Source organism: Rattus rattus, chromosome 14, assembly GCF_011064425.1.
Source record: "Rattus rattus isolate New Zealand chromosome 14, Rrattus_CSIRO_v1, whole genome shotgun sequence".
In the NCBI taxonomy this organism is placed as follows: Eukaryota; Metazoa; Chordata; class Mammalia; order Rodentia; family Muridae; genus Rattus; species Rattus rattus.
This window is the reverse complement of record NC_046167.1, coordinates 41,245,728-41,256,824: the sequence shown is the minus strand read 5'-3', so window position 1 is coordinate 41,256,824 and position 11,097 is coordinate 41,245,728. Positions and strand designations below refer to the sequence as shown.

The window sequence follows — 11,097 nt, the reverse complement described above, 5'->3', positions numbered from 1 at the left end:
TTTTAGAGGCCTGAAGATGAAGTTGTAGACCTCTCAGCTCCTACAACACCATGTGTTCCTGGATGCTGCCATGCTCCTGCCTTGATGATAATGACTGAATCTCTGAACCTGTAAGCCAGCCCCAATTAAATGTTGTACTTATAAGAGTTATCTTGGTCCTGATGTCTATTCATAGAAGTAAAACCCAGTGCATTTGGATTTAACAGAATGTCTTGGCTAAACATTTTTAATCTTTTATGATTGTTTTAAAAGAATGTGTGATCTTCTATTGTGTAGAGAGTTCTATAAATGCCAATTAGTTTCTCCTGATTGTGTCATTGAGATATCCCATATTAATGTGTTAGAAGACTCAATATTGCTAAGACATGGCTTCCCAACTTGACTTGTACATTCGCTGCAATTTCAATAAATTCTCAGTAAGATATTGCACAGATAGAAACTGTATAATTCCAAATATTAAACATAAAAATAAAAATATATAGGATATTAAAATATGAAAAAAGCAAAATTTAGGGACCATTTTACTTAATTTGAAGACTTACTGTAATATTACAGAAGTAAAATCTGTCTGATGTTGGCAAAATAATAAATAATACAGCAAGAGATCAAAATAAGGTTTAAACTCTATGACATCCTGTCTTTACTTATGAGATCTTAGATATATCACCAAAATTACAATGTTTGGAAGAAAACTAGTAGTTATAATAAAACAGAAGAACTTATACTTCTGCCAAAATCAGATTAGGGAAAATATTATAAAAAAGATATGTATCTCATAAGGACCTTATGTCCAAACTATGCAAAAGGACTTCTAAGTCAACAGTATGAAAGTGCAGTCCAACTTTAAAATGGATGAAGCGCCCGGGCTAGGCTACAAAAGATGTTGGCTGGGCAGAACTTTCCAGAACGCTCTGTGGGTTGTGGAGGAGCAGCATCTGACTGAGCGACTGAGCTACGTTCCTCTTTCTGCTCTCTGACACCAGACAGCTCACCGGCTGTTAAAAAAAAAGAAAGAAAGAAAGAAAGAAAGAAAAGAAAGAAAGAAAGAAAGAAAGAAAGAAAGAAAGAAAGAAAGAAAGAAAGAAACCATTTACTATGATGTTCTGGGGGTCAAACCCAATGCCACCCAGGAAGAATTGAAAAGGCATATAGAAAATTGGCCTTGAAGTACCACCCTGATAAGAATCCAAATGAAGGAGAAAGGTTTAAACAGATTTCTCAAGCTTATGAAGTTCTTACCGATTCTGAAAACGGGAATTATATGATAAAGGAGGCGAGCAGACAATTAAAGAGGTAGGAGCAGGTGGTGGTTTTGGCTTGCCCATGGATATCTTTGATATGTTCTTTGGAGGAGGAGGAAGAATGCAAAGAGAAAGGAGAGGTAAAAATATTGTGCATCAGCTCTCAGTGACCTTAGAAGACTTGTAATAATGGTGCAATAAGAAAACTGGCTCTGCAAAAAAACGTGGTTTGTGACATATGTGAAGGTGGTAAGAAAGGAGTAGTAGAGTATTGTCCCAACTGCAAGTGGACAGAATTCATCAGATTGGACCAGGAATGGTTCAGCAAATTTAGTTATGTGTGCATGGAGTGCCAGGGTCATAGAGAACGCATCAGTCCTAAAGACAAATGTAAAAGCTGCAATGGAAAAAAGATAGCTCGAGAGAAGAAAATTTTAGAAGTTCAAGTTGATAAATGCATAAAAGATGGTCAGAAGATAACATTCCATGGTGAAGGAGACCAAGAGCCAGGCCTGGAGCCAGGAGATATTATCATTGTGTTAGATCAGAAGAATCATGCTGTTTTTGCAAGGCAAAGAGAAGATCTTTTCATGTATACGGATATACAGCTGGTTGAAGCATTTTGCAGCTTCCAAAGGCCAATATCTATCTACTCTTGACAACCGAGCCATAGTCATCACCTCTCATCCAGGTCAGATCGTCAAGCATGGGGATATAAACTGTGTGCTAAATGAAGGTATGTCAATATACCATCGGCCATATGAAAAGGGGAGTCTATCCATCGGCCATATGAAAAGGGGACCCTAATCATTGAGTTTAAGGTAAACTTCCCTGAAAATGGCTTTCCCTCTCCTGATAAATTCTCTTTGCTGGAAAAACTCCTTCCTGAAAGGAAAGAAAAAGAAGAGACTGATGAAATGGATTAGGTAGAATTGGTGGACTTTGATCCAAATCAAGAAAGATGGCGTCAGTATAATGGAGAAGCGTATGGGGATGAAGAACATCACCCCAGAGGTAGCGTTCAGTGTCAGACCTCTTAATGGGCCAGTCACTCTTTGACCTTCCGTATGCAGTAGTGAATGTGCGAAGGACTGTAATCATAATATACTCACTACTTGGCTGTTGTTTTTGTTTTAATATTCAACTATAGTAGTGTTTTAAAAGTTAAATGAAGAATAAACACAAATATAAAATCTCTGACTTTGCCCTGTATGTATGATGACTTTAATTTTCAAGGTGAAAATGAATACTTGTAAAAACTAGTTTAAAAAGTGCCCTAGCATCTGTTAGGCAATATCTTGTGTAACTGATAATAGGGTGTACATTAGACTGACATGCTAGGTATGTGTTGTATGACCCTTTGTTGTTAAGCTACAGAATTAAAATTCTGTATTTAACTGGTAATCAAAAGAAAACAATTAATTACATGTTGGTCTGTCTAGTTGTACAAAGTGAACAAATTGCGATGCCTTTGTGATGCCTTTGCATTGTATTGCCTCAGCTATTACTAGAATGTGGCATAATACATTTCGCCTGTTATTAGTGATAGAAATGATACATTCCTAAAGTTTATCATAAGCTACTGCTTAAGGGCTTGCTCTTCTAGATTGCATTCCCTTCTGCTGTGCTATTTTAAACAAACACACACACACATGTATATATTAACTGAAAACATGATCACCTTTTTCCCCTTCTCAAACCATGATGAACCCTTGCTTGGGTGTAGTGACTTCCAAAGCCCAAGTAACTTACAAATGAAAGTGAGATCTGTATGTTAAGAGGTGATTTGCATGTATAATCCAGGAAAGGCATTCCTTAGGTCTGTTACAGGCTTTCTATTCGACTTAGGCTCCAACGTAACTGCAATTTAATGTTGGTAGTATAGCAAATTATGAATAGATGTGTTGTATGTTTTGAAGTCATGTGCTTATATCCTTAAATCTGGTTATTAGAATTTAGGACAGCATGTTCATTTATTTTAGTGCTACATTAATGCAGCTGAGTTGCTAAAATTCCTACAGAAAAAGCATCACACTGATCCATCATGCCTATGACATGCTGACTGCAAAGTGTCTTAGGGTTGCAATTGCTTTGCTAAAACAAGATGACCAAAACAACATGGGGAGGAAAAGGCTTATTTTACCTTGCAGTTGTAGTCCAGCACGAAGGGAATTCAGGACAGCTACTGAAGTCAGAAACCCAGAAACAGAACCTGAAGCAGAACCCACGAAAGAATTCTGCTCACTGGGTTGCTCCCCATGGTGTGTTCAACATATTTTCTTATACCATCCAGGAACACAGGCTCATGGGTAGCATAGCCCTCAGTGGGCTGGGCCAACTCACACCAATCATATATCAGGAATATGCCCCACATGCTTATCTATAATCTGATAGAGTCATTTTCTCAGTTGGGGTTATCTATTCCCAAGTGACTCTAGACTGGGCCATGCTGAAAAATAGACAAGCCAAGCAATAGACATAAACTTAGCTTCAGCTGAAACAGCAAGGCTGTGAATTTGAAACCAGTTTGGGACATCATGACCCTGTCTCAAAAGACAAATAAACAAATGTAAATTAAAATCAAGTGTCTGTACACATGGGAGTAGACACCAAATACAACGATCTTGTATCATATCTTAATTCTCACCATTATCTTTCAATGTGTATGAGACCTGAACCAACGAAGTAAATACATTGACATGAGCTTATTAGCTTCTGGAATTGGTAAAATGAGTGCACAAATGAAGAGGCTGTGGAAATATACCACAGACCCACTAGTCGAGCTTGATCTCGCCATTGGTTTTGAATGCCAGCAATCAGTTGCTAAGACCCTAAGGTGGTATTATCCCTTATAACACCATGAAATATGGTAATGAATCCACTACACCCGATCTTTTCCATCCTGAATGTGTTAGCAATGTATCTTTAAAAGGTAAAGAATCCTTTCGGGTATGTATCTTTCATGTTTTAAAAACCTGAGGTGGGCAATGAGACCATGGGCACTGCTTTGGTTGGGTAGCATATCCATATGGCCTTGTAACTAACCAAGCAACGCACTTTAAAGGAAATCAGGTAAGAGAGTGGACTCAATACCAATTGAGTTAGATGCTGTATCATACGAAAGCAACTCGTCACATAAGGCTTGAATAGTCTTCTCTAGGCTCAGCAGGACCCATCTAGAGGCAACATTTCAAAGATTCTATTCCTCAGGGTGTAGAATATTAACGAGAGGCATAAAAGAAAGCAATGTGATTGATTGTGTCCCCTAGATGTTTTTGCTATAGAAGCTAGGTTATGTAAAAAAAAAAAAAAAAAAAAAGTTGGCTGCGAAAGAGCTACCCTGAACTCCAAATCCTTTTTGCCTTCTAATTGATCACTCTAGTACATCTTCTTGCCATTCTGCCTCCTTCAACTTTGTGACACAAAAGACTGAAATGTCACCAGAGTCCAAACAGATTGGTCTGCAACGCCAAAATTCTGTACTAAATAAAATACTTTATAAAGTTCCTAGTTTCTGTTATTGTGTTATAGAAATAGGAAGAGTACCACTCAAATAAGGATGGGCAGCATAACTCTACAGAACTTGCAGTGAGTGACAAGAGAGTTGACTTCCACATGGTTGGAAAGTCCAGAAAGCTAACAAAATCAAAATATGCCTTTTTATTGTGTTGTAAATAAGTTTGTTTTTGATTTGTCCTGATTTGGAAGAGGAATGTAGTGATTTTTAACCAAATATTTATTCTTTGAGCAGATTGCTACCAAGGCTATGGTTTGCCTTCCCAGAATGGTTGAGCATGTTTCACTGTAATCTAATTGTAAGTTTTTTCTTTTAGTTTTATTTCATCTTTTTTTAGCACTCCAGGTTTTTTTTTTACATTTTTTTATTTTATTATTTTTTTATTAACATGAGTATTTCTTATTTACATTTCGATTGTTATTCCCTTTCCTGGTTTCCGGTCAAACATCCCCCTAATCACTCCTCCTCCCCTTCTTTATGGGTGTTCCCCTCCCCATCCTCCCCCCATTGCCGCCCTCCCCTCAACAATCACGTTCACTGGGGGTTCAGTCTTAGCAGGACCAAGGGCTTCCCCTTCCATGGTGATCTTACTAGGATAGACATTGCTACCTATGAGGTCAGAGTCCAGGGTCACTCCATGTATAGTCTTTAGGTAATGGCTTAGTCCCTGGAAGCTCTAGTTGCTTGGCATTGTTGTTCATATGGGGTCTCGAGCCCCTTCAAGCTCTTCCAGTTCTTTCTCTGATTCCTTCAACGAGGGTCCTATTATCAGTTCAGTGGTTTACTGCTGGCATTCGCCTCTGTATTTGCTGTATTCTGGCTGTGTCTCTCAGGAGAGATCTACATCCGGTTCCTGTCAGCCTGCACTTCTTTGCTTCATCCATCTTATCTAATTGGGTGGCTGTATATGTGTGGGCCACATGTGGGGCAGGCTCTGAATGGGTGTTCCTTCTGTCTCTGTTTTAAACTTTGCCTCCTTATTCCCTGCCAAGGGTATTATTGTTCCCCTTTTAAAGAAGGAGTGAAGCATTCGCATTTTAAAGGTCATCCTTCTTGAGTTTCATGTGTTGTGTGCATCTAGGGCAATTCAAGCATTTGGGCTCATAGCCACTTATCAATGAATGCATACCATGTGTGTTTTTCTGTGATTGGGTTACCTCACTCAGGATGATATTTTCCAGTTCCATTCATTTGCCTATGAATTTCATAAAGTCATTGTTTTGGATAGCTGACTAATATTCCATTTTGTAGATGTACCACATTTTCTGTATCCATTCCTCTGTTGAAGGGTATCTGGGTTCTTTCCAGCTTCTGGATATTATAAATAAGGCTGCGATGAACATAGTGGAGCACGTGTCTTTGTTATATGTTGGGGCATCTTTTGGGTATATGCCCAAGAGAGGTGTAGCTGGGTCCTCAGGTAGTTCAATGTCCAATTTTCTGAGGAACCTCCAGACTGATTTCCAGAATGGTTGTACCAGTCTGCAATCCCACCAACAATGGAGGAGTGTTCCTCTTTCTCCACATCCTTGCCAGCATTTGATGTCACCTGAGTTTTTGATCTTAGCCATTCTCACTGGTGTGAGGTGAAATCTCAGGGTTGTTTTGATTTGCATTTCCCTTATGACTAAAGATGTTGGACATTTCTTTAGGTGTTTCTCAGCCACTCAGCATTCCTCCGCTGTGAATTCTTTGTTTAGCTCTGAACTCCATTTTTAAATAGGGTTATTTGTCTCCCTGCGGTCTAACTTCTTGAGTTCTTTGTATATTTTGGATATAAGCCCTCTATCTGTGATAGGATTGGTAAAGATCTTTTCCCAATCTGTTGGTTGCCATTTTGTCCTAACCACGGTGTCCTTTGCCTTACAGAAGCTTTGCAGTTTTATGAGATCCCATTTGTCGATTCTTGATCTTAGAGCATAAGCCATTGGTGTTTTGTTCAGGAAATTTTTTCCAATGCCCATGTGTTCGAGATGTTGCCCTAGTTTTTTCTTCTATTAGTTTGAGTGTATCTGGTTTGATGTGGAGGTCCTTGATCCACTTGGACTTAAGCTTTGTAACACAGTGATAAGCATGGATCGTTTGCATTCTTCTACATGTTGACCTCCAGTTGAACCAGCACCATTTGCTGAAAAATGCTATCTTTTTTCCATTGAATGGTTTTGGCTCCTTTGTCAAAAATCAAGTGCCCATAGGTGTGTGGGTTCGTTTCTGGGTCTTCAATTCTATTCCATTGGTCTATCTGTCTGTCTCTGTACCAATACCATGCAGTTTTTATCACTATTGCTCTGTAATACTGCTTGAGTTCAGGGATAGTGATTCCCCCTGAAGTCTTTTATTGTTGAGGATCATTTTAGCTATCCTGGGTTTTTTGTTATTCCAGATGAATTTGCAAATTGTTCTGTCTAATTCATTGAGGAATTGGATTGGTATTTTGATGGGGATTGCATTGAATCTGTAGATCGCTTTTGGTAAAATGGCCATTTTTACTATGTTAATCCTGCCAATCCATGAGCATGGGAGATCTTTCCATCTTCTGAGGTCTTCTTCAATTTCTTTCTTCAGAGTCTTGAAGTTCTTATAGTACAGATCTTTTACTTGCTTGGCTAAAGTCACACCGAGTTACTTTATATTGTTTGGGTCTATTATGAAGGGTGTCATTTCCCTAATTTCTTTCTCGGCTTGTTTCTCTTTTGTGTAGAGGAAGGCTACTGATTTATTTGAGTTAATTTTATACCCAGCCACTTTGCTGAAGTTGTTTATCAGCTTTAGTAATTCTCTGGTGGAACTTTTGGGATCACTTAAATATACTATCATATCATCTGCAAATAGTGATATTTTGACTTCTTCTTTACCAATCTGAATCCCCTTGATCTCCTTTTGTTGTCTGATTGCTCTGGCTAGAACTTCAAGAACTATATTGAATAAGTAGGGAGAGAGTGGGCAGCCTTGTCTAGTCCCTGATTTTAGTGGGATTGCTTCAAGTTTCTCTCCATTTAGTTTAATGTTAGCAACTGGTTTGCTGTATATGGCTTTTCCTATGTTTAGGTATGGGCCTTGAATTCCTATTCTTTCCAGGACTTTTATCATGAAGGGGTGTTGAATTTTGTCAAATGCTTTCTCAGCATCTAATGAAATGATCATGTGGTTTTGTTCTTTCAGTTTGTTTATATAATGGATCACGTTGATGGTTTTCCATATATTAAACCATCCCTGCATGCCTGGGATGAAGCCTACTTGATCATGGTGGATGATTGTTTTGATGTGCTCTTGGATTCGGTTTGCCAGAATTTTATTGAGTATTTTTGCATCGATATTCATAAGGGAAATTGGTCTGAAGTTCTCTTTCTTTGTTGGGTCTTTGTGTAGTGTAGGTATAAGAGTAATTGTGGCTTCATAGAAGGAATTCAGTAGTGCTCCATCTGTTTCAATTTTGTGGAATAGTTTGGATAGTATTGGTATGAGGTCTTCTATGAAGGTCTGATAGGATTCTGCACTAAACCTGTGTGGTCCTGGGCTCTTTTCAGTTGGGAGACCTTTAATGACTGCTTCTATTTCCTTAGGAGTTATGGGGTTGTTTAACTGGTTTATCTGTTCCTGATTTAACTTCGGTACCTGGTATCTGTCTAGGAAGTTGTCCATTTCCTGCAGATTTTCAAGTTTTCTTGAATATAGGCTTTTATAATAAGATCTGATGATTTTTTGAATTTCCTTTGAATCTGTAGTTATGTCTCCCTTTTCATTTCTGATTTTGTTAATTTGGACACACTCTCTGTGTCTTCTCGTTAGTCTGGCTAAGGGTTTATCTATCTTGTTGATTTTCTCAAAGAACCAACTTTTGGTTCTGTTGATTCTTTCTATGGTCCTTTTTGTTTCTACTTGGCTGATTTCAGCTCTGAGTTTGATTATTTCCTGTCTTCTACTCCTCCTGGGTGTATTTGCTTCTTTTTGTTCTAGACCTTTTAGGTGTGCTGTCAAGCTACTGACATATGCTCTTTCCTGTTTCTTTCTGCAGGCACTCAGAGATATGAGTTTCCCTCTTAGCACAGTTTTCATTGTGTCCCATAAGTTTGGGTATGTTGTAACTTCATTTTCATTAAATTCTAAGAAGTCTTGACTTTCTCTTTTTATTTCTTCTTTGACCAGGTTATCATTGAGTACAGCATTGTTCAACTTCCACGTATATGTGGGCGTTCTTCCCTTATTGTTATTGAAGACCAGCTTTAGGCCGTGGTGGTCTGATAGCACGCATGGGATTATTTCTATCTTTCTGTACCTGTTGAGGCCTGTTTTTTGACCAATTATATGGTCAATTTTGGAGAAAGTACCATGAGGAGCTGAGAAGAATGTGTATCCTTTTGCTTTAGGATAGAATGTTCTATAAATATCTGTTAAGTCCATTTGGTTCATGACTTTCTTACTCTGTTCTATGTCTCTGTTTAATTTCTGTTTCCATGATCTGTCCATTGATGAGAGTGTGGTGTTGAAATATCCTACTATTATTGTGGGAGGTGCAATGTGTGCTTTGACCTTTAGTAAGATTTCCTTTATGTATGTAGGTACACTTGTTTTTAGTGCATAGATATTTAGTATTGAGAGTTCATCTTGGTGGATTTTTCCTTTGATGAATATGAAGTGTCCTTCCTTATCTTTTTTGATGACTTTTAGTTGAAAATTGATTTTATTTGATATTAGAATGGCTACTCCATCTTGTTTCTTCCGACCATTTGCTTGGAAAGTTGATTTGCAGCCTTTCACTCTGAGGTAGTGTCTGTCTTTGTCTCTGAGGTGTATTTCTGTAGGCAGCAGAATTCAGGGTCCTCATTGCATATCCACTTTGTTAATCTATGTCTTTTTATTGGGGAGTTGAGACCATTGATGTTGAGAGATATTAAGGAACAGTGACATATTTGGATGTGAGGTTATGTTTGTGTGCTTTTCTTCTCTTTGTTTTGTTGCCAAGACGATTAGTTTCTTGCTTTTTCTAGGGTGTAACTTGCCTCCTTATGTTGGGCTTTACCATTTATTATCCTTTGTAGTGCTGGATTTGTAGAAAGATATTGTGTAAATTTGGTTTTGTCATGGAATATCTTGGTTTCTCCATCTATATTAATTGAGAGTTTTGCCGGATACAATAACCTGGGCTGGCATTTGTGTTCTCTTAGGGTCTGTATGACATCTGTGCAGTATCTTCTGGCTTTCATACTCTCTGGCGAAAAGTCTGGTGTGATTCTGATAGGTCTGCCTTTATATGTTACTTGACCTTTTTCCCTTACTGCTTTTAATATTCTTTCTTTGTTTTGTGCATTTGGTGTTTTGACTGTTATGTGTCGGGAGATGTTTCTTTTCTGGTCCAATCTATTTGGAGTTCTGTAGGCTTCTTGTATGCCTATGGGTATCTCTTTTTTTAGGTTAGGGAAGTTTTCTTCTATGATTTTGCTGAAGATATTTACTGGTCCTTTGAGCTGGGAGTCTTCACTCTCTTCTATACCTATTATCCTTAGGTTTGATCTTCTCATTGAGTCCTGGATTTCCTGTATGTTTTGGACCAGTAGCTTTTTCTGCTTTACATTATCTTTGACAGTTGAGTCGATGATTTCTATGAAATCTTCTGCTCCTGAGATTCTCTCTTCTATCTCTTGTATTCTGTTGGTGAAGCTCGTATCTATGGCTCCTTGTCTCTTCTTTTGGTTTTCTATATCCAGGGTTGTTTCCATGTATTCTTTCTTGATTGCTTCTATTTCCATTTTTAATTCCTTCAATTGTTTGATTGTGTTTTCCTGGAATCCTTTCAGGAATTTTTGTGATTCCTCTCTATAGGCTTCTACTTGTTTATTTATGTTTTCCTGGAATTCTTTCAGGGATTTCTGTGATTCCTCTCTGAAGGCTTCTACTTGTTTATTTATGTTTTCCTGTGTTTCTCTAAGGGATTTCTTCATGTCTTTCTTGAAGTCTTCCAGCATCATGATCAAATATGATTTTGAAACTAGTTCTTGCTTTTCTGGTGTGTTTGGATATTCTGTGTTTGCTTGGTGGGAGAATTAGGCTCCGATGATGCCATGTAGTCTTGGTTTCTGTTGCTTGGGTTCCTGCACTTGCCTCTCGCCATCAGATTATCTCTAGTGCTACTTTGTTCTGCTATTTCTGACAGTGGCTAGACTGTCCTATAAACCTGTGTGTCAGGAGTGCTGTAGACCTGTTTTCCTGTTTTCTTTCAGCCAGTTATGGGGACAGAGTGTTCTGCTTTTGGGCGTGTAGTTTTTCCTATCTACAGGACTTCAGCTGTTCCTGTGGGCCTGTGTCTTGAGTTCACCAGGCAGGTCGCTTGCAGCAGAAAAG

General features: G+C 38.4%; 1 pseudogene; it reads left to right on the top strand.

Annotated features, from left to right (window-relative positions):
* Nucleotides 1–1,085: 1,085 nt before the first annotated feature.
* On the top strand, nt 1,086–2,281 carry LOC116883801 (annotated as a pseudogene).
* The last annotated feature ends 8,816 nt before the right edge of the window (nt 2,282–11,097 follow it).